Raw genomic sequence first — 24,115 nt, forward strand, 5'->3', positions numbered from 1 at the left:
GAAATTATACTTTTGGGCATCATATGTAAGACGCATACGGTCATTACTAAATATTGAGGATACATTATTTTATCATCATTTATTGCTAAAAGGCGATTCTAACCAATTCTTGCTACACATAACAGACCCAAACTACTACAAACGGGTCAAGTTTAAGACCGCACGCAATATAATAAGAGTATTGAAGGATATACTTGAATACTGTAAAACCACTATATATCACTCTCAGCTGATTCTATGGAACAACCCAGGCCTACCGAGCATATTCAGCGAAGGAGAATTCTGCAGATGGCAGCTGAAAGGTATAACAGTTTTGGGTGATTTGTACAACTCTCAAGGCATGCTAGACTTTCCCACTTTGAAACATCAATATGGTATGTCTGAAACACATAGGTTTAAATATTTACAAATCTATGATTTCTTAGTGCGTAAAAATAAAATCAAAAGAGTGTCAAGTGGTGGTATCTGGGATTGCTTAAATTCTAGGAAGGAGAAAGCAATTATCAGCTTGACGTACAAATTTCTTACAGGCCTCAGACCTGACGACAGCGATTTAATAGCCCAAAAATGGAACCTTAAACTTGGAACTAATTTTACAGGAAAACATATAATACAATCTTACACCAATATCCATAACTCTGTACGATCATCTAGTCTAAGACTCCAACAATACAGAACCACCTACATGCTCTATTATACGGCAGAAATTTTTTCGAAATGACTTACAAACAATGCTTTGAGAGACAAAACGAAATGTCCGAAATGCGCCGAATATGCTGCGGATTTGGTGCACATGTTGTTTTCCTGTCCAATACTCGGGAAATACTGGGAAGAAGTGGGAAAAATAATGGCTGCTAAAAATATTCTTAGCTCCCTGATAACGGCGCCTATGGCACTATTTGGTCTACATCTGACTAATCAACCACGACCTGCTTTGGCATCAATACTAATTTCATGCGCCAAATTAATCCTAGCTAGGGCCTGGATTAGCCCTAATATACCTAATGTCATGGATTGGTGGTATTTAGTCATTGAAATTAAAACAATGGAGTGTACTCTTGCAGAATTAAGAGGTACCCGCTCGCTTAAGAAATTTGAGAACATTTGGGGAGACTTAGTTGGAACTGAATGACGTAAAGACTAACTCCGACTGACAAATGGATTATGTTGGTGTATCTTAGCCTTTTTTGTTATGTTATTTGAATCATGAATTTCTGTGTATTTATGTGACATACCTGACCTTATTAATAACGATTTCTGTATTTAAACAAAACTTTCTGTAAAAATTAAGTTCATCTAAATCAAAACATAGAATGATGTGAAATAATTGTGAATATCTTGTTGTCTTGTACCAGATGAAAATAAAATAATAATATTAAAAAAAAAAAAAAACGTCCTGGAGAGGTTGTAAGCAAACCCCTAGCTCCTTCTTTCGGGAGGAAGGTAATTCAGTATCTGTACTCTGTTCATACAAGGGTGAGGACATCTCAGCACTTCCTAACTGGACTTGCGTAGCTCTTTCCCATTTACTTAGTATATTAATGTGGAATATTTCTTTCTGAATTCATTTCTAAAGGATAGGTCACGGCGGTTACTTTCTTTATGACTTTAAAGGTTCCTTGCTATTGGCCGAACCACTTATGAACAAAGGAAGTCATCACCAGTAGCACTAAATCGTCTACTTGCAAGGGTTGTTCTTTGGCTTTCTTGTCATATTGGTTTTTCAGAGAGGCTTGAATCTGTTCGAGATTATTTATCACAATGGTTCAAATGAATAACTGAAACAATATTGATGTAAAGAATATCAAGTTTCTAAAATATCGAGGTAAAAAATATAGAATACCAAAATATCGACCTCCTATCTCCAAACAGGTAAGTACAAAAATATCGAATCAAAAATATCGATGTAAAAATAGTCAAAATATTGATTTTTTAAAAATGCTTTAAATTAATTAATAATTAATGAAATCATAAATATACTTAACTTAGACATACTTAAACTACTTAAATAACATGAAAATTATTAAATAATTAATGTAAGTTAAAAAAAATGTGTTAATACATATATATATATATATATATATAAACGATATTTTTACTGTATGATAGCGGAAAGTGTAAAATTTACTGTAATCACTCCATTAAGTGCAACAGTAGAGAAAGCGTTGGATAGTGTAGGGGTAAAAATTACTATTCCAACTCCAGGAAGTGCAACAGTAGGGAAAGCGTTGGACAGCGTAGGGGTACAAATTACTATTCCAACTCCAGTGAGTGCAACAGTAGGGAAAGCATTGGATAGCGTAGGGGTACAAATTACTATTCCAACTCCAGTGAGTGCAACAGTAGGGAAAGCGTTGGATAGCGTAGGGGTAAAAATTACTATTTCCACTCCAAAGTGTGCAACAGTAGAGAAAGCTTTGGATAGTGTAGGGGTAAAAATTACTATTCCCACACCAGAAAGTGCAACAGTAGGGAAAGTGTTGGATAGCAAGAGGGTTACAATTACTATTCCCACTCCAGAGAGTGCAACAGTAGGGAAAGCGTTGGATAGCGTAGGGGTAAAAATTACTATTCCCACTCCAGTGAGTGCAATAGTAGGGAAAGCGTTGGATAGCGTAGGGGTAAAAATTACTATTCCCACTCCAAAGAGTGCAACAGTAGGGAAAGCATTGGATAGCGGGAGGGTTAAAATTACTATTCCCACTCCAGAGAGTGCAACAGTAGGGAAATCATTGGATGGCCTAGGGGTAAAAATTACTATTCCCACTCCAGAGAGTACAACAGTAGGGAAAGCGTTGGATAGCGTAGGGGTAAAAATTACTATTCCCACTCCAGAAAGTGCAACAGGTGGGAAAGCGTTGGATAGTGTAAGGGTAAAAATTACTATTCCCACTCCAAAGAGTGCACCAGTAGAGAAAGCGTTGGATAGCGTAGGGGTAAAAATTACTATTCCCACTCCAGTGAGTGCAACAGTAGGGAAAGCGTTGGATAGCGTTGGGGTAAAAATTACTATTCCCACTCCAAAGAGTGCAACAGTAGGGAAAGCATTGGATAGCGGGAGGGTTAAAATTACTATTCCCACTCCAGAGAGTGCAACAGTAGGGAAAGCATTGGATGGCGTAGGGGTAGAAAATACTATTCCCACTCCAGAGAGTACAATAGTAGGGAAAGCTTTGGATAGCGTAGGGGTAAAAATTACTATTCCCACTCCAGAAAGTGCAACAGGAGGAAAAGCGTTGGATATTGTAGGGGTAAAAATTACTATTCCCACTCATTCAGATAAGCTTTATTTATTTTAGTTTAAAAATCATAAAAGCATCAACAATACATAAATGCACACCTTGACATATTATTACAAAATTAATAAAACAAGATTAAATAAGTATAACGAATCAGCTAATCAATATGGAAAAATTTCAATATCAATAAAACAATTCTAAAACAAAAAGTCGTACGTACATACTGAGGGGCCGGGGAAGAACATTAAGCAAACCTCTATTAGTAATATGCTTGTCAGTGGCAAACTACCCTGTCAGTTTAGCTCGAAACTCACGAGTGGCCACTTGGTGATAGGGTCTTAAAGATACAATTTTTGGACAAAAGTTCAAAACCATTGGAGGCTAGAAAGTTAGTTGCGCTATAGGGCCGGGGTCCCCTTCCCCAGGAGTAGTGTTTTTTTACCGTTGATCTGTGTGACGGGATATGTGGGGAGCATAGGTAAAAATCGTGCAAGTCCCAAATGCGTATAGTGCCATATCTTTCTTTGGGGTGACAAAATCGTAAATAGGGGACGATATTCCTGTCCTTAAATTTAATTAGCACCAGGTCCCCAGCGATGTCTTTGGGCAGCGTACCTAACCACCCCACCCTCCTGACACTCAGGATACCACCATCTAGCTCAGGTGGCAAAGGTCTACTGTTTTGTAGCCAGAAAATGACTTTATTTAGCAGGTCCTGCTGTGACTCGTGTGTTCCCTGACTGAGTGCAGGGACCCCCGAGAGGATAGACACATATGGGGCGGCTTCGGGTGGTAGGTGGATACGTGGCATTCTTACCGGAGCCGCTCTAGCCACTGTGTGGATTTTTGGCGTAGGTTTTAGAAATGCTTTGGGGGCTGTTGGGGTAGGTATATTGGGAGGCTGTAATTGAGTTTCACCGTTCTTACATATAACAGATTTATGCTTTTCGGGGGCGATGGGAGGATTAGGGCAGACGGATGAAGCCATAATGTTAGTTGGAGGAGAATTCTTTTTGATTAATTCCTCAATGCTAGTCAGCCTGTCCCCCAAGTCGTTAATTTTTATGACCAAGGGTGAAATGACAGCTAACAACAGTTGCTCTATTTGGGCCAATAAAGACAATTGGGGGGACAAGACAGGGTCGTCTAATTTCTCCGCAGCTGTGACCTCTATTAATGTTGTTAGGTTAGAGGAAGATGAGATAGGGCTGGTGCACAAATTTTGTGTAGTTGCATAGTTCTCATTGTCAGTTTCGCTGTCGTGCTTCCCTCTAATGTTGAGCTCCAGGGGCAAAGAGTTTACATGATTTTGGTCTTTATTTACAGGAGAAGCTGGATCCCGTGGGAAACCATTAGAACTAAAACAGTTAGTGCCCATAATAGGAGGAGTTAAAGCATCAGGGACGTACTTTGTGCCACACAGGGCGTTGAGCTCCTCCCAAATGGACATAATGTCTGTAATGGAAACGGTAAAATAGTCAGTTAAATAGAAAAGTCACAATACCTCCTCTTATGAAAGATTCAAATGGGGTGGCCCGTCCCGTCCTCCTCAGGTCCTCTGAGGGCCACAGAGGGCCCGCCCTTTGCCCGGGCTTCGCCCGGCGTCCCGCGAAGCGGTGCAGTGCGCTGCTTGAAGGGGCCTCCTGGTGCTCTCCTGTTGTCAGAATGCAGCGCCGCCGCTGAGGCTGCCGGGAGATGTAGTCCTGCGGCGGCGGTGCTGTAGGGTGCAACAATTGACTCCTGGCGGTGGCGGCTGCTGTGGGGGCCTCCTCGCCTCCCCCCTCCGACTATTCCCACTCCAAAGAGTGCAACAGTAGAGAAAGTAAATACTTCATATATGAATAAAAATAATAAAAATATTAATAGCAACTACAAATTATTTAAAAGTAATACATGTTTTATATAATATAATAATTAATCAAAATAAATACAAAAAAAATAGTTATTACAAATCATTACCTGTTAATACAAATTATTTACCAATTAATACTTAATTAACAATCACATATGTATTAAAAATTACAACAAAACAAAGCCAATAAATAAATAACATTATGTATTTATTCACAAGTAAATTACTTCCCACCCTATTCCCCTATAAACCCACAACCCGCTACAGAAAATAAATTAATAAGAGTAACATAATTAACAATTAAACTATTAATTAAAATTAATTACCAATTATATTTTAATTAATTACCAATTAATTACAAATAATTACTAATAAATACATTTAAACATTTAAATAATTATTTTTAAATTACTTCCCACCCTATTCCCCTATAAACACACAACCAACCACAGAGAATACATTGATAACATTAACATAATTATCAATTAATCAATCAAATAAAATAATTAACAATTAAATGTCAATTAATTACCAATTAATTATCAATTAACAATTAATTCTAAATAAATACAAATAAATAAATTAACATATTTAATTACTTATAATGACATTACTTCCCACCCTATTCCCCTATAAAACCACAACCCGCTATAGAATTATATTACGCCAAAAAAATACTATAAAATTAATTAATTAAAATAAATTATAAAATAAATATACACTTTTCACACATATACTAACATAAAAAATACTTTAAAAAATTAATATTAACTTACTCACCTCAAATTCGATATTTTTGTTGTCTATATTCTGTCATTCGATATTTTTGTTGTCTATATTCTGTCATTCTATATTTTTGTTGTATATATTCTGACATTCTATATTTTGTTGTCTATATTCTGTCATTCTATATTTTTGTTGTCTATATTCTGTCCATTCGATATTTTGTCCATTCTATATTTTTTAATTCGATATTTATGCTATTCTATTTGATATTTTTGTAGTCTATATTCTGTCCATTTGATATTGTGTCCATTCTATAGTTTTTTACTTGACAGCTGTGAATTCAGAATAGTTAAGTATTCCAATACGGGTTTGGCCTCATTCTTCTCTTCCTTCAATTCTTCTTTTGCCATATCTAACAAAGTATTGGGTTGTCTGAATATAATAGCTCAAACGGAGAATAACCCGTTCTTTTTTGTTGTCTAATTCATATGGCAAATAGTTCTAAGGGCAACATATCCTCCCATTTCCTTGTCACTAAATCTAACAATTGTTTCAGGGTGGTCTTTAAGGTTTTGTTGTACTTTTCCACCTACCTGTCCACTTGTGGATGGTAACTGTTTGAATCTGTTTTGTCTTAAACTATTGACAGACCTGCTTCATAAGTTTAGAAATTAAAGGAGCTCCTTGATTGGTTATGACTTCATGTGGAAAACCAACCCTGTAAAAGTTATTCCTCATTGCTTTAGCTATTTGAGTGGCATTAGGTTGTATTAACGCTACTGACTCAGAGAACCGGGTCGCATAGTCCACCAAGACTGATACATAGTGGCACCCACTATGAGAAGATAGGAGGGGTCCAATTATATACATAGCTACCCCAGAGAAGGGTTAATTTATCATTGGTAAAGGTCTCAAGGGGACCCAGGCTAGTAAGGACCGACTGTTTTTCTGAACAATATGGCGTTCTTTACAAAACTTCAGGATCTGATGATAAACCCAAGGTCAATAAACTTTGTCTTGTTTAGCCTTCCCTGTTTTCTCAACCCCGAAGTGGCATCCTAACAGATGGCTATGGGCCAAACATAAAACCTTTTCTCTGAACTATTCTGGCACTAATAGTTGTGGAGGTTGAATTTTCTCTCCTTTCATATATACATAGCAATCCCTTCTGCATATAAAACTGTAGACCTACTTGATTAGGACCTTCTGCTTCATTAGGTCTGTTTCACAACTCACCTAGAGTTGGGTACTCTCTCTCAGCTGTATGAAAACTCCTCTCATGTTCCCATATAGTATCATCCTTAGAATCGGATAAGACTACTGGAAATGGGCTTTTCTTTTCTAGTCTCTTTTGTTTTCGGCTTTTCCTGGGTTTTGCTTGTGACCATTCATGATCTTGAAGTTGTGAAAAATGGTGCGGTTTCCCTCCACTCCCTTCCTTCCTTCCATGTATCATGAACCTGGCTGTCCAGGTGGGGATAATCGTTGCCTTGAACTAATGACTCAGGTAACTTTGGAATCATTCCTACACGCAAGAGAACTAGTGGAGTTGACGGTTGATGTTGGACACACACCTCCGTGATGGGAAACTGTTTACTGTCTCCATGCAAGCACTGAATTTTGACAACCCCTGACCTTTGTGTTTCACCTCCTGGAACAGATGGGGGTCTCGTAATACTTTGTAGACAGCCGGTGTTGGTTAATGCTGTCTTGGACTCCCCATTCACCAATAATTGATAATGATAAGGAGACTTTCCTCTTGAATGCGTACAATAAAAAGATCTAGTAAATCCCAGCTCCATGGGTTCTTCCTTTTGGGGACAAAACCGAGCAGTGTGTCTAAACATGCGGCATTGAGAGTAGGAGGTGGACGAGGAGGTGCAGACAGGGGTCCTGGCATTAAAGTAACTGTTTCTGTTTTTGTAGGCTGAATTTCCACAAGGGTGCTTCCAGTACTTTCCTCCCTAGCTTTTTGTAATTGCTCAGCTCTACTAAAAGCGCTTGCTATCTTATCTCTATGGCTTTTTCTAAAGTGAGAGGAGTATGTTGGCAAACCCACCTCTGAATGAGAGGATGCAATGATGTAAGGTATTGTTCTAAATAAATCTCCATCATATCTTCTTTAAAAGATGTGAGGGATTTTAGTCACCAATCTGTGATGTCTCTTATAAAGCTCTGGTGTTTCTTGAGGACCCTCCCTAATTTGTCTGAGCCTTATTCGATACATTTTCTCATCCACCCCCATTCTTTCCAAAACACTCTTCTTGATGTCTTGAAATGAGGTAGTTCTCAGAGGAATGGCAGCTTGATATGCGGCCTCAAGGTCATCAGAAAGGAGTGTAACTTCAATATAAAGCAGCTATTCAAATGGTTAGGGAGCATACGGAGACCGCCTGTGAAATAACATCGACAAAGCCATTCAACCAGTAGTCCTGAGGCACCAACGGATTCCATTCCATCTGCGGCCGCTGGTCAAGCAGGAACTCCAGGAGCTGGAACGCCAAGGAGTCAGTGAAAAGATGACAGGCCCGACTCCCTGGGTGTCGCCCATGGTGATTGCGGAAAAGCCCAAACAACCAGGGAAGATCAGAATATGCATAAACATGAGAATGCCAAATAAGGCCATCAAACGGAAGAGACATTTGACCCCCACAATAGATGATATCTTAGCTGACCTAAACGGTGCCCAGTGGTTTTCAAAGCTAGACTTGAATGCTGGTTATCACCAGTTAACGTTGGCAGAAGAGAGCAGATATATAACCACTTTCTCTACCGATCTAGGATTGCAGCAATACAAAAGATTGAATTTTGGAATTTCGTCAGCATCAGAAATCTTTCAGAACTCCGTGAGAGAAATATTGTCTGGTCTGAGTGGAGTGCTAAATGTAAGCAACAACATCCTAATTCATTCTAAAACCATCAAGGAACACCACTGAGGGCTTCGAGCCACCCTCCAGCGTCTGGCAGAACATGGAGTGACGCTTCACAGGGACAGGTGCCAATTCTTCCAGAAATCCATCGATTTCTTTGGGTACGTGTTCAGTGCTGATGATGTCAAAGTAGATCCTCAAAAGTCCCAGGCGATCCATCTTGCCCCTGCACCGACGAATGCGTCGGAAGTGAGAAGCTTCCTGGGAATGGCAACATATTGTGGGCTTTTCATCCCTAACCTAGCAACGATTGCAGAGCCACTGCATAACTAACCTCATAAAAAAGGAAAACACATGGAAGTGGAACAAGGAAGAGGACAAGGCCTCTCTACTGGACAGCACCAAAATGGCCTATTTTGACAAATCTCTCCCCACGGAACTGATCGTAGACTCTAGCCCCGTAGGCCTGGGAGCAGTTCTCCCCCAGGAGACCGAACCAGGGACCTGGGTCTCGTTGGCCTTTGCAAGCAAGGCACTGACTGCAACTGAGGCGAGATACTCACAGATAGAACGTGAAGCGCTCGCAATCAAATGGGCGTGCAATCATTTTCAGCTATAGGTGAGTGGGAACCCATTTCAAGTAATAACGAACCATCAACCTCTGGTGCCCTTATTCAGAGGGACAGCCCTACATCCTCCACCAAGGATTGAGAGATGGGTTATTCAATTGCAACATTATCAAATGGAAGTGCTATACCGTCCAGGTGCGAAGAATCCTGCAGATTTTATATCCCACCATCCAGCTGCAACACCGGAGCCCGGCGTGGAACAAGATACGCAAACAGAAGACTTCATCAACATGGTGTCCCAATGGTCATGTCCCCCGAGCAATTTCGATAGACAAAATCAAAGACCACCTTGATAAAGACGTGTGCCTCCAGCGGGTGCCAAGTGCATTGACAGGAGGATCGTGGGAGAAGTTCCTCACGGACATCCAAGGGTGGAGCGAGTCAGATCAAAGTCGCCTTGGCAAGTGAGAAATTAGCTTAGATGGAGAAGAAGATGGAGAAATCATAAGAGAATCACGCATCGTAGTACCAATGAGCTTGCAGAAATGAGCGACCGTCCTTGCCCATGAGGGCCATCAGGGCATCGGACGAATGAAGTCCCGAATGAGGGAAAAAGTGTGGTTTCCTGACCTCGAGGACCAGGTCGAGTCTGTGGTGTGCAACTGCAGTGGATGCCAACTCACCAGCAATGCTGAGAATCCCGCACCCATCACCACGGAAGATCCCGCTCCATCGCTGTGGGTGTGGTTAAGTCTGGATTTTGGAAGCTTCCAGACGGGAGAGTCACTGCTGTGATCGTTGACAGCTACACTTAGAACCCAGTTGTTGAAGTCCTACCGTCCACGTCATTCAATAACTTACAGCCAGTGCTAGAAATGTTGTTTGCCCTCTCCGGCATCCCATCCATCATCAAGACCAACAATGGGCCCCTGTTCCAAGGGGGGGAGTTCAGAGACTTCCTGACCCACCTCGGGATCAAGTATCACCACGTCACCCCTCAATGGCCTCAAGCAAATGGCGAAGTGGAGCGCTTTATGCGCAACATAAACAAAGTATTACGGATTGCTACAGCGGAAGGAGCAGATCCAGAGCGTGCGCTACAACAATTTCCGAGAGACTATCGCAGTACACCCCACTGTACAACTCAGAGGTCCCCATGGTCGCTCATGCAAACAGGTCCACGCAATGATATATTTCCTATGGCCGAGGGCTGGTAGCAGAAGCCATACGACCCAACAACGGCTCAAGTAATAAGACGGGATACCAACGACCGAGCCAACAGACGACGCAAGGCGAAGGCCCGCGTCCTTCCACCTGGGTGCTTTTTGTTGCTACGGAATCAGTGGAACACAGGGAAGTTTCAAACCCCCTATTAACCAGGGGTGTGGGTGGTGACATCAAGCAACGGGACTGCAGCCACAGCAGAAAGGAATGGTGAAACCGTGACAAGAAACATCTCATGGTTCGCAGCAGCGGACAAGACCATACGTATGGTGGACACAAATGCCTTGTTGAGCCCAGAGAGGCCCCAGCTGTCTGAGGCTCAAAGTCCTGATCGTCCGGCCACCTGCGTAGGACTTCCTAGCCCACCTCAGTCAACGTGACATCCTTCACCATCAGCATAGCCCGCGGCCAAATACTAAGCCGAACCAAAGATTGGCAGACTTTATTTGTTAGACTCATCTAACATTAATTTGTTTCATATACCAACCTGATAAGTGATGTAGCGTTTAGCACACAGGGTAGAGACCCAGAATTATCCCCACACATTGTAACAATCTCTGGCCAGGGTCCTGGTCGCACGTGACTTCTGTGTGGTCTCACCATTATTGAGGGCTAGTGAATTGCGTGGTGCTGAATGTGTAAAGTGGTGCGACATAATACAGACCCCCAGCTTGCCCCCAGCACGTCTGGCTCCTTATCAGAAAGTCAGGGGGTGATTCTTTGCAAAGCAACCATGGCTTTTTAAAAATAGACTCGTGTAATAGGACAGGGGGCCACACGATCTAGGCCTGAGAGGGAGCCTCAAGGACAGAGATGAACATTCAGGAAGCAGAGCGAGGAGACTCCCAACTGAAAAGTGTGGGGGGGGCTGCTGAAGAAGTACAGAAGGGGAGACTCAGAAAGCACAGAGAATGGGACTCTGGACTGAGGTGGGTACTCTAGAAGAAAATGTGAGTCTCTGGGAGCACAGAGAGGGGGACTCTAAGGAGAGAGGGAGACCAGGACGTAGAGAGAGACTTCAAGAGCCCAGAAATGGAGTACAGATGGGATGAGGGGGCAGTGAGGAAGACTGTGGTGCAGAGAGAAATATGCACAAAGCCCAAAGAGGGAAACAGGGGGTATAATAACAGACCAGTGCAGGAACTCAAAAAATGTCACTCTGGGATCCCATAAAGTCGGGGCTGTAGCACTGGCAACAAAAAGGGGGAGAAGTCAGGAAGGCCGCAGTCATGAAAAGAAGTCTGACAGTTAACTCTGGGCCCATGTAACAAATCGTCTAGACAAACTGATTTGCCCTTAGTTTTATTCTGCAGCCTCTATAAAAAGGAAAGGAACAAGTACCTAAAGCTGTTATTAAAGAAAATTAATTTTAATCAATGTCGGGTGGCACTATACTTCTTAAAAGGCCTATTTGATCCTCTGACATGTTTTTCATTAGCGTTGTTTCTGTGGGCCAGCATGAAAAAAAAAGAAAAAAGAGGGCGATGCTAATAATAAATGGGTCTGCACATTGAAAATTGTTTCAAGAGTTCCGTGGTTTGACAACTAAATAACAGATTTTAAATTCTGAAAAGCCTGATTGATTTTAATTCTTTTTATTTTTATTTTTTATTTTTATGATAGATGAAATGAATTACAATAGTACCTAGGAAGAAAATGAATACTGTAAATAGGTTTTTATTTTACTTCACTTTTTAATCTTGTAATTTTATCTTGTACTTTTATGATCATTTTGCATTTGATCGAATAAAGTTTTTGGACTAAGACTATGACTAAGTCTGACAGTTAAGTTACACCAAGAAATTAGCATCAAGGAGAATCCTAACAGTAAATCTGTTGCATAGTTGATTATAAAGGCTACATTTTAAAATATCTTAGGGGGTTAAGTCAACTGCTTGAATAGAGCTTTGTCTACCAAGAAAATCTAAGGGACAGCGATAATGGTAAGATAACTCTGGTGGTTAATAATACACTTGTTGGAGAGATCCGTGTTTTGTCAAGTCCCATTTTTGACACATAAAATATCATTAGGTGTTAATGGGTCTCGTGCAAAGCACATTGTATAACATGCAGATAATTATGTGACAATGATAAGTAAGTGGGTCACTGCTTTTCATGGAGATCCTTTTATAACTTGCAGCTCCTAAATTACAATCCTTCTAAATATAGCACAGTGAGCTGTGAACGTGCATCAGGATCTGCAAGCAGGATGCAAAGCATGAGTTTAGAACCTTATTGTATTTTTTCAATTTATTTTCAGGAGGCTGCTAATGTGGGTATCTTTGGGTAGGTACAAAGTCTTAGTAGTTCTGACAACCCCAAGAACTATGTTTTAAATCCCTACTTTGTGTTTCTCCTAGCCATGCACTCATAATATAAGCCCTACCATTAAATAGGATGTGGGACTCCCACAATTTGAAAACCTAATTATTTTATATAATGTCCTGCACAATGTCCTGCACACTGATTAAATCAATCAGGGAATTGTGAAGTGTTCTACTCACCTGTTAGGGTCTCAAGGTGCTGGGGGGGTGGGAGGGGGGGGGGGTGATGCAGCTCTGATCAGTCAAAGAGCCAGGTCTTGAGGGTCATCCTGAAGATGTGCAGAGAAAGGGTGCATCTGATGTTGATCAGGAGCTCATTCCAGTCCAGGTCTTTGACGCGATGTAAGAGAAGACTCACCCATTCTGGCTCTGCGGATGCGTGGGGTTTCAGCGAGGGTGAGGTCGGTGGATCAGAGGTTTCTCTTGGGTACGGTGATGGATATTCTTTCACTGAGGTATTGGGGTTCGGTGTTGTGGAGGCATTGTCTTCGTGAGTGAGTATCTTGAAGGTTACTCTATTCTCAACGGGAGCCAGTGGACACACTTGCATGATTTATTATCAATGTATAATTTGTGCATGTGATGAAAAGCACTCTGACCCCCTCCATTGAGAGTTATAATTAAAGTATTAAATAATAAAATTGTAAGTGTTATTTGAATTGTTATTCCTGTAACTGCTCATACATACTGATGCATCTGATATTCTTGCAGTACATGCTTATCGCGTACATATAAGTGCTGCATTAAGTCAAATCCCTGCCTCACAATCCTAGTTTCTCCTAAGTACTTGTGAAGTGAACAAGCTGTTGGCCTTTGATTCCCCATTGCATTGTCATTTAGGTGTTATGCTGCTGGAAGCTCCCTGCCTGGATTATGCTGAAGCAAACGGGCTGATGAAGCACGTCAACTGGAGGTAGGCAGGGGTTGCAGCTGCGAACTCTAGCTTGCTCCCTGCTACGCCTGGCACTTCCTTTGTAACCCTGGCCTCAGAAAAGCAAAACGTTTGCCTCCTCCTAGGCCAGGAGTTGTAAAGGAAGTGCCAGGATGGCTTTTTAACAGGGGAGGCTCCTATACAATTGTGAAGGAGTGTCGCCCCACTGGCTCAGAGCCAACAGGTGAAAAAGAAAACGATATTCTATCTTCATTTTATTTTTCACCTGCTGGTTGAACCAGCGTGCGTAGGCAGGGGCAGGGCCGTGGGAGGGGGGACGAAGACTGGTTTGGGCACTTCTAAGTGCGCATGTGTCTTTGACCTGCCATCTTAGGACAGCCAAACACACATGCACACTTAGTTTTTTCCAACCTAGCTGTATTGATCAGCCTAATAAAGAAACTGCACAGACTCCATGTCCTAAGCGTAACGTCAAACCTGCCTGCTCATGCCAATTCCTGCCCTGCTCTCTTAGCATGAGAGCAGCGTGGGGATTGCACAAGGAGTCTGGGATGCTGTATACGTGTCTGCTGACAACAGAAATTACACTGAGGGGCAACGCAGGAGACGGCCAGAAACTTCAGGTAAGTTTTCTTTTCTTTTTAAATATTATTGAACTCCCCACACCCCAGTGCTTCCCATCCTGCGCTCCCCCTGCACTCCACCCACTCACCACTTCCTGTTTGGACTATCAGGGGCTTGGGTTGTTGGGCTGTTGGGGGCTGGGACTGAGCCCCCTCCCGAGCTAAGCCAGGCCCCTAACATCCAGGTCATTTAGTTCTTCATCGGCCCTTAGGCCATGAGGAACCAGGATGAGTGTGAATACACAATACTTGTAGTGCGTGCCAAACTTTGGGTCAAGTAAACACAATGAAATGATGGACGGAGCAATGTAACTTTTCAGACACGTATCCCCAGTCACAGATCTGGGTTGAATCCATCATCATTCTTTAGCTCACTTCACCACCCCAGTTCAGATAGGCTAGCTTGAATCCAGTGGCAAAGTGAGCAAGGGAACTGCGTCTGGGCATACCCTGCCAAATTAGATCATACAAAGCGAAAACAAGGAGATGATGGAGAGAGTGCTGAAACTTTTCATAGTATGCGCACAATGTGACATTCACCCTTCTTCATTTCAAACATTTTCCCACCCCGCAATGCCCAAGAACTCTCAGAGTCAGAATATGTTGTCTAGGGCGTAGCCTTTTATTCACATCAAACCAGGTAATTCTTCACCGACCAGTAGGAGAAAACAATCCTGTTTGGATATATAGAATTATTCACAGCACCATGCTTTAGCCGCATCAACCTGTCAAAGGCATTAAGTTAACCAGGCACAACATTACTTGAACTTCAGTTTTGGCCTTACATGCAATGATTAATCTATTTGTGAATGTGAACTGTATTTGTCCCACATGGGTCCACGTCGCCAGCTATTATTTACTCAAACAATTCCACAAAATTAAATGTGTTTACAGCTCACCTTCAGGGCTCTCCATGCGAAGGCTAATTTACTACGTCTGCGGTGTCACCTTTATTGTTTTGGTTACTAGCTCCCAGCTCTTTTGATTTAACACTTGTCACTTACAGCCCTGGGAAGCTGCAAGACTGTGACCGCAAAAAAAGAATATAAAAATATGCAGTTGTGTTGACTATGTGTGGTTTGCGTGTTTTTTCTACTTTTGTTTTCGGTGTGATCATTTTGACGTTAGATTGTGTAGTTGCTTGAGCTTATTGGCTCTACCACCTTTCAGACAAATCGACACAAGAAGTTGAAATGTATTAACACCAGTGCTTAATTTGTACCGGTGGCTTAAGGTGGCACTTCCTTTTGAGGACCATCACTTTTTTTCCTTTTCATACTATGACCCAAAGCAAGTGAGAGAAAAAAACACAACGGTGAAATGAGGAGGAATAGAAAGACAGAGAAAGCATGACAAAGACATGGTAAGGGATGAAAAAGAACCTGCAACAGTGAAAAAAGAGGCAGTGGGGTGTCTGGTGGTGGGTTAAAGAGGCCTTTGGTGGAATGAAGACTATGTAGACTTTGCAGTACAAAAGGGGGTGGTGATGGACGGAGCATCTGAACCAATGGAACACTCATACCCAGTCAAAAGATCTGGGTTTAATCCATCACCGTTCTTTAGCCCACACTGCCACCCCAGTTCAGACATGGCTATATGCAAATCAGTCTGACCCTGTGCCTCATGGGAACAGTCCAGCCCGAACTGCCATGTAGACTTTGCATTTTGCATAACACGTGCAAAACGAGGTGCTGGCCCTCAAATTGAGGCTCCACAGTACAGGGCCCCCAGGATACAGGCAGCGGCAGAACCCAGTTAATGCAGTGGATGCCCAGTAATTTCTGATTCCATCACATCGCCTGACCCTAATTACCATCAATGTGAACAAACAGCCGACTCTTAACACAATAGCATTCTAGGTACCTCATTTAAAATAAAAAATGTGATTTCCTACAGGTGGGTGCTAAAGTGTTGATCAGTTGTAGACTCCAAAGTGAATCTTAATTCCCAAAAAAATGGCAAAGAATTTGTCACTCTTTCTATTACATAATATATAGTGATAATTTTTTTTTACTATAAGATAGGATCATCATTTTGCCAACCATATATGGTAGTTTGAATACTGGCCTCTTACTGCATGAACGAAAAACGATGAAATAATTTCCATGGTGGGAGGGCATTTAGCAGCTCCACTTCAAACAGTTTTGCTCAAAGGCACAAACTTTTAAAGGAATACAAAGTAGCACTCATGCCAAGCAAAACTGACAACTCCCAAATGCCTTGACTATTCCCCCCCAGCACCGTTTTTGTAAAAAACGCCTACAATCCATAGATGATAGAGACTCTTCATTAATTGCCATCTCTAATGGCCAAACATTTCACGTAGCATCATTCTTCACTTCAATTCACATAAATACATGTGTCTGCCCTGCCCTGTCCACAGACTTTTCAGTCATATGTTACGATTCTTATTGTAAGAGGCAGGGTGAAAACACGAATCATACAATATGTCACAATTTTAGAGCATATACAGCAGAGCTACAGATCTTATACGTATGTTATTTCTCAGGTTACAGGAATGTACAGGTTGCCAGAATGGAAAAAGTCTTGAGTTGTATGACAAAACGTCGATTATCACCCTAGTACCTGCTTGATAAAGTTCTATAATCGGAAAGTCAATCAATTTGTCTCGAAACAACACATTTTCGTTTTCCCATAAATGTGCTCAATTCCCAATAACAAGTTTCGTGAAAACAATATTTTGTATGGAAAACACACTTTTTGATATTCAATACATGCATCTTTCGTGCAAAAAATCAATTTGTCATGTTTAGCATTCTGCCTTGCGTGCATATGTATCCACATCTCATGCCAAGGCCTCATGCCATGAATGCCCACAACATGCCACAGATTATCAATATAATTTCAGGACCATATCACACTTCCAGAGATGGGCATCAACATCCATAAATGGAAAGAGTATACAATGAGTTACTACCATGAAACCAGGCCAGCAATATCACAGTGACAGATACCATTACACCTTTGGTGCCAATGATATGCAAATAATTACTGCCATTTTATCATGGATGCCCATAATAGCCCAAGAGAGAACACTGTTCTTCCAGGATCCGTACACTACAAGAGATGAACACCAACATGCCATGGATGCCCATAACATACCAACATTAATATAATTATCCTACGGTCAGCATTATCCACAGTGTACGGGTTCCAGCTTGTCATGGATGCCCCCCAATCAAAGAAGGACCCCTGTTACTGCACCAAGACTGAGCACCGATGATCAATCATACTCAGCAAAATTCCAGGGGTGACACTCAACATGCTATGGATGCCCACAACATTCCAGGAAATAACACCATTATGCCACAGGAAGAACTACACTAGGTTTGGGCACCAAGTGACACAGATGCTATGCCATCATTACATCAGGAGTGGGCACTATTGTGCCATGGATGCCAAAGAACTACCAAAACATAACTTCAGTCTGTCAGGGCCATCATTGTCCCTGTAGCAACTTGGCAATGATGCCCAGATATGCCACAAATTACCATCATTACTCGAGGGCCAAACGTTTACCAGGTGTGGGAAGTAGGCCCCTCACCCTCGCACCAGTGCATGCCCTCTTGCATACACAAATATCCGCATTTAAGATGATTCAGGCAGATAATGCTCCCCTTGGACATCTGTACTGATCTGAAGGTTACAACTGCAAAGCCTGGCAAGGCAGGCTCTGCCATTCATCCTTCTGAGGTACAATTAAACTGAGCACCATTAAACTGAGCAGTTGTAACACCTGTCATTTGCATTGCTCAGAATTTGTGCGGTATGAAGTGCTATAGAACCAGCAGTTTATTATTCAAAAGATTTAATTTAATATGATATGTTTTTTGCAAATTTACGTAAAATACAGACCTACTTTAGACCCTAAACATTGTGGCCAAAATGCAGGGTTAATGCCAGCTTACCACCTGGAGCCAGGGAATATGGTGGACTGTAACCTATGAACCATTTGTGCATCAGATGAGGATGGTGCATTATGGCCCACGATCAGTCCTGTGAGACTTACAGGATTTCTTGTTTGTTAGTGAGCCTAAATCCTTTGAGCATGATTGGACGGACACAAAGAAGAATCGTCACCATATATGTTTAAGACTGTATTAAAATTAACGTCCTAATGCAGGGCCGATACTGGTATAGATATAACTATAAAAATAGAGATACTATACTGTCAAAAATTAAATGAATACACCAAATAATAATAATAAAACCAATATTGCAACATGTGACAATATTTTATGAATTGCCTTTTCTTTTTATGAGAGAAATGATGGACTTAGTCTCCGTTCTCCAACCCCTCCCTCCCAACCCCTGGTTAAGCTGTTTTAACACCAAAAGTGCCAGCCTCAGTTCCTTAGGTGGCTCCCACACCACGCACCCAGCAGAACAACTTTTCTTCAAGAAGGCCATTTCAGGTCTCTATTATGGGATTCCCTAGTGCGCTGAGCATGTTTGCAGATCAGCCAGAAAAAAACTGTTTTCCGGGATGATTCCCCTGTGCCTAACACGTCTGTACCATGTGTAAATACACTTTTCCGGTTATTCTATAATAGTCAGAACTTATACGTGCTGCCGAAGCGAGCACAAAAGTCATAACTCTTGCATGATGTAAAATGCAGGAATTAACATATTAATTTTGTTGTGCCTTGACTGAATTCTATCATATTATAAAAATAAAAAGGAGGACTACAAAAAAAGACTATTTAAATATATGAAATGCAATTAAGGGTATGTTAGCAAAATGGATTATGCCAAATTATTGCCTACATGCTGTGCTGGCTGCTCACCCGCCTCAGTTGCTTGCCTCCAAGTTCCAGCTTTCCTCATCTATCCCATTGCTCCAGCCACTGAACCTCTAACCTTGCACCCACTGCTTGACAGGCCATGAGTCACAATGGCAGGGTGTTATAAGTTGGACATCGATTGTCGGTGAACATCATTTGGGTTCTCCTTGCCCAGGAGACAAAGGAAACACAGCCCATTGATGTTATTAAGGCTGCTTAAAAAACTTATTAAAGTGATGTGATGTCAGTACTAGATCTTATGGATGGTATTTTTTTAAAAAATATAAGTGGCGACTGAAAAAGCAGTGCAAAAAATATAAAGTGTATATTTTAGATTTGGAAAACTGGGAGAAAAATGTAAATCCAACATTTACTCAGTATTATCCAATTTTAAATTTTTCACTTATTGTTTCATTTACACTTTATATTTTTGCACTGCTTTTTTTCCTGGGCAAGGAGAACCCAAATGATGTCAATAAGGGCGGTACAGAGCGGCTACTGATGGCAAATGTAACCATGCCCGCGAGCCTTAGCTCACATATACATATTTTTGTCACACTTGGGTGTATACTTGGGTCTCCACCTTTAGTTAATCTATGTTCTGTTTGTCCATGTTGAGGTATTCACAGTGAGTTCCTTTTTTCCTTGACTCCTAGATATAATTATTGTTGTGGTTTCTGAGTTTTAAAGTCATCAGCTTTGGATGTGCAACCATGCAACCCTTATATACTCTAGATGGTATCTTTTAGTATATGTGTGCTCCTGCTCTTCCATTTGTGAAAACGTTTGCATTTCCTCTTGTTGCAAATGTTAACACTATGCCAGTAGGTTCACCTTTAAAACCTGTATGTATGCACACAGAAAAAAAGATGAATAAAACATAAATGTGTCAATGCCACGTGCAAAAGTAGCATGCAAAGATGAATTTAAAAGACTACGATGCCAACATGGAAACAAATGCGTGTTGGCAGAGCGAGTGAATTAATAGCCTAAATAAATGTGTGCTCACCCGAAAAGCTAACATGTAAATAATTGCTGTAAAAGTAAAAAAGCATGCTTTAAATGTGTACAGTCTGACAAAGTTAACTAAACACTGGACTAAGTAATAAAAGTGTAAGAAAAATAACAAGGGCAGCTAGTGAAATTTAAATATTGATATGCAACATGGTTGGGCTCCGTTGCTTGAAACAGCATGTTTTATTTAATTTATATTTCTGTGTGGGAATGAAAAAAAAACAAAGTATTTACTGTATCACTGTTTGTACTGTGTCACTGGCGTAGCTAGGGGTGGGCGGGGGGGAGAGGGGGAGATTCGCCCATGGCCGCGGCCTTTATAATTTATTTGCGGACACTGACAGGGTCCCTAAATAAATTATGATGGCCGCCGCCACGAGCCATCAGTGCTGCGCAGCCATCGGCCGCTGCGAATGTGGGCCCGAGAGCCATCAGTGGTAGCGTGCGAAATCGCTACCAATGATGGCTCTGGAAGTCATTTTTGGCCAGCCCCACCTGCGCTGAAAGCGCTGCAGTGACGTGCGCCGCCACCGCACGCTCTCAAGTCTGGAGAGTGCAGGGAGATTTGTAGCAGCTTGCTGAACTTGTTTTAAAGAACCCAAAATAAGTAGTTAAAAGCGTGTTTTAAGAACATTGGAACCAGTGCGTTTTTTGGTTCCTGCTGAACACCTATCATAACTCGTCGATGGGTGGTCTGTGTGTTGTGTATGATTATCGAGGCCGGCTTGATGATGTCAGGGAGGTCATGGCAGCAGAGGGCAGAATTTTTATTCAATCGACGATGCACGGTTGACTCTGAGTGAGTTAATTTACAATAAAATAAACGCTTTGTGGTGGTAATAAACATTTCCCAAATGACGTGCAGCCGGTTTGATCAGGCTTTATTGAAAAACATTTGTGTTTGTTGGTGTTGCAGGGGCCTTTGTTTTGCCACTGGTTTGACCAGATTTTAATAATATCAATGATTTACATTTTGCCTTTTCACAATTTGTTTAATGGCACGTATTGTATTGTCATTGCATTTATATAGCGCTTATTTCCCCTGAAAAGGCGACAATGCGCTTTTCGGTGAATAGCACGCTACTCTGGAACTTAAACACGATTAGTTGATTTGGTGTAATGAAATATGAAAGTAATTTGAGAGTGGACATGTTAGAATATTATTTGCACTGAAAAGGAATAGTGGGGGATATGGGGAGTTGGACAAGAGGAAGTAATTAGGCCTCTTTTCATATTTAAAAACTATGTTTTGTTTGAACTAATATTTTTGTATTTCTACTGCAAACAGCGTGCCATTCGCAGGCAGTTTAGCCTGCTTCGAGGTCACTTAAAAATTGATTTAACGTCTTCCTCTCTTTAAGTGTCTTGATCCACAATGCCTGTCAGAGTAGTGTCTATGTGTGGGGGTTGGGAGGTCAGCTGCTGGAAACGATTCCTTGCACTGTTGTAGATTTAGGTTTCTCTTGAGTTTTCCAGAGAGTTCACTCAGTTCCTTTTTTTTCTTCTTTGCATTCTGGAACTTGTAGTGTTGGGTTTATGATGGGATGAACATGACTGGAAACCCCTGAGTGCAATGAAAACATATGGACGGGATGAGCTACTCAAGCTTGGAAATGGCGAACCTGAGAGGTCTGTGGTTTATCAGAGGAGCCCGTGCCACCAGAAACATCTCGTTCCAGTCCTGAGCTTTCCTTTTAGAAATCTTTGCCATTTTGTATTGTAGTCCAGTAGGCTCAATTGAAGTGAATCACGACTGCGACTCCCAGCATTCAATAAGTTGTGACATAAAAAGCAGAGACCCGAACATGGCGTCCCAGTGAGAGGATGTAGCATTAGGGCCAGACTCCAACAACTATGAGTGATACTTCCGCGTGAGCAAAATCAAGTAATGAAGATGAGGGAAACCTATAAATATTATAAATTACACCCATTTGAACAACAAGAAACTATAAGAAGATCTTAAAACGTCTGGAAAGTTCCAGAAATGGATGGGCACGCACATAGCTAGGGGGTCACAACCCAGGCTGGAAGGTACTGAATGTAGTGATGAGGAATAAGGTTAAAAATACATGATAATGGGATGGAATAATGTAGTATGTCTAACGTTATGATGTAAAGCATGCCAAGAATGTTAGAACACAAAAGCAGTGTGCAATTTCTCTAAGTCACTAGGCCTTGTGTGAAATGAACTTCTATATATCAATAACAAGCTGGAGGTTTTTGGCGCGACAAAGCCAAGCTACATGGTTGACTCCGGAGAAAATACGTCTTTTTTCTGTAGCCCTCTCAGCTACCCCTCCCCCTCCCGCTATCAGCCAGGGGCGGCAATCTGAGGGATAGCCCCGGGCACCAGAAGCTCTAGCTATACCACTGTACCGTGTGTCTGCCATTTAAATGTGCTACTCATTTGAGCGCTTTTACATGAGCCCTGGTTCCGTTACACAAAGACACATGGTAGGTACGGGAGGATTAAGTGAATTGCTCAAATTTACTGGATGTAATGCTACCGCTGAAACATGAACCTGCTTGCCTAATTCTCAAGTAGGCAGATGGAGATGGCAGTAAAGGGCCACACGGTTTAACTAAAAAATGAGCAAGCCGATGAGCCAAAGTACTTAAGCAAATGCGTGCCTGCTGCGAAAGTTAAAAATCCAAATAAGTAATAAATGTATCCCACAATTAAAGAAATGTAGGGAGAAGTGATGTGTGATTCGGTTTGGAGACAAAGAAGCAAGTTGTGAAAGGTAAAAGCCGAAATAAGTTTGAAACATATGGGAGGATGAAACAAATGGAGACAGAAGTGATGTGCGATGCGGTTTCACTCAAAAATGAGCAAGCTGTGAAAGCTATAAGCCAAAAGAAGTTAAAAGCCTAAAAAAAATGTAAATGGATCAGAGAAATGGAGACAGCAGTGCTGACAGATAAAGTAAACAAAATGTGTGTTACGGTTTAATGCAGCCAGGCAAAGTAATGCCAAAAAATAAAAGATCCACACAAAAGGGCATTAACACTACTTCGGCAGCGGGAACTGATAAAAGGCCCTTTTAAGATATGTTGAATACAAGAGATTTCACAAACAGGCAAACCCTACAAAATGTAACCTCTAGAAGCAGAGTGAGGGGGACTCAAGGTAGAGAGGGAGACCAGGGCACAAAGGGAGACTTCAAGATCCCAAATAGTGTTCATCCGGAGTGAGGGGGCGGTGAGGAAGACTGTGGTGCGGAGAATGAGATTCACAGAGCTTAAAGAGTGAAACATGGGGCACAAATAGAGACTTGTGTTGGAAGTGAAATAAATTTGGGGTCAAGGCGTGGCAACAAAAAGGGTGTGAAGCCCAGAGGGCCTAAGTCATAAAAATCAGCCTGACAGTCAACTGATACATTTAGGGGGATATTCTCAAGACTGTGCGATAATCATCGCTAAAACAGGTTAACGCAAATTTTTATATTGCCATCTATCATAGGAAAATACCTCTGTGATAACGTTGTATTCACAACACAGCAGTGACACGCAATAGTATCCCGATAACGTGTCAAATGTCCGAGATAAAATCACCGGGACGGCAATAAAAATCTAAACCCGAATATAAAAAAAGTTGCGATGGGCCCAACTGCGATAAAAAACTCAGCGATAAGCAGCACCAAGCCTGCAAGTCCCACAAGTCAGGTGGAAAAAATCACTATAAAAGCGGCAACAAAAACCACAAACAAAACACAAACAACTGCAAAGCACCATGGAGGTAGCCGGAGCAAGTACAGAGGACAACCAGAACCCCACAAACCCCACAGAGGACCAGCCTGGGACCACCATTGGGGAGACGGTGGCAGGAGGTGGGGGACCGGACACTGCACAACATGACCCGAGCCAACAGCAACAGGGTGAGTAATGACCAAGGACTGGGGGAAGATGGGCAATTAAATATAACACATCTGCGGACAAACCATGCCCCAAGAGTCGCAACTCCGACCAAGAGCCCA

Source organism: Lissotriton vulgaris, chromosome 8 (assembly GCF_964263255.1).
Source record: "Lissotriton vulgaris chromosome 8, aLisVul1.2, whole genome shotgun sequence".
Classification (NCBI taxonomy): domain Eukaryota; kingdom Metazoa; phylum Chordata; class Amphibia; order Caudata; family Salamandridae; genus Lissotriton; species Lissotriton vulgaris.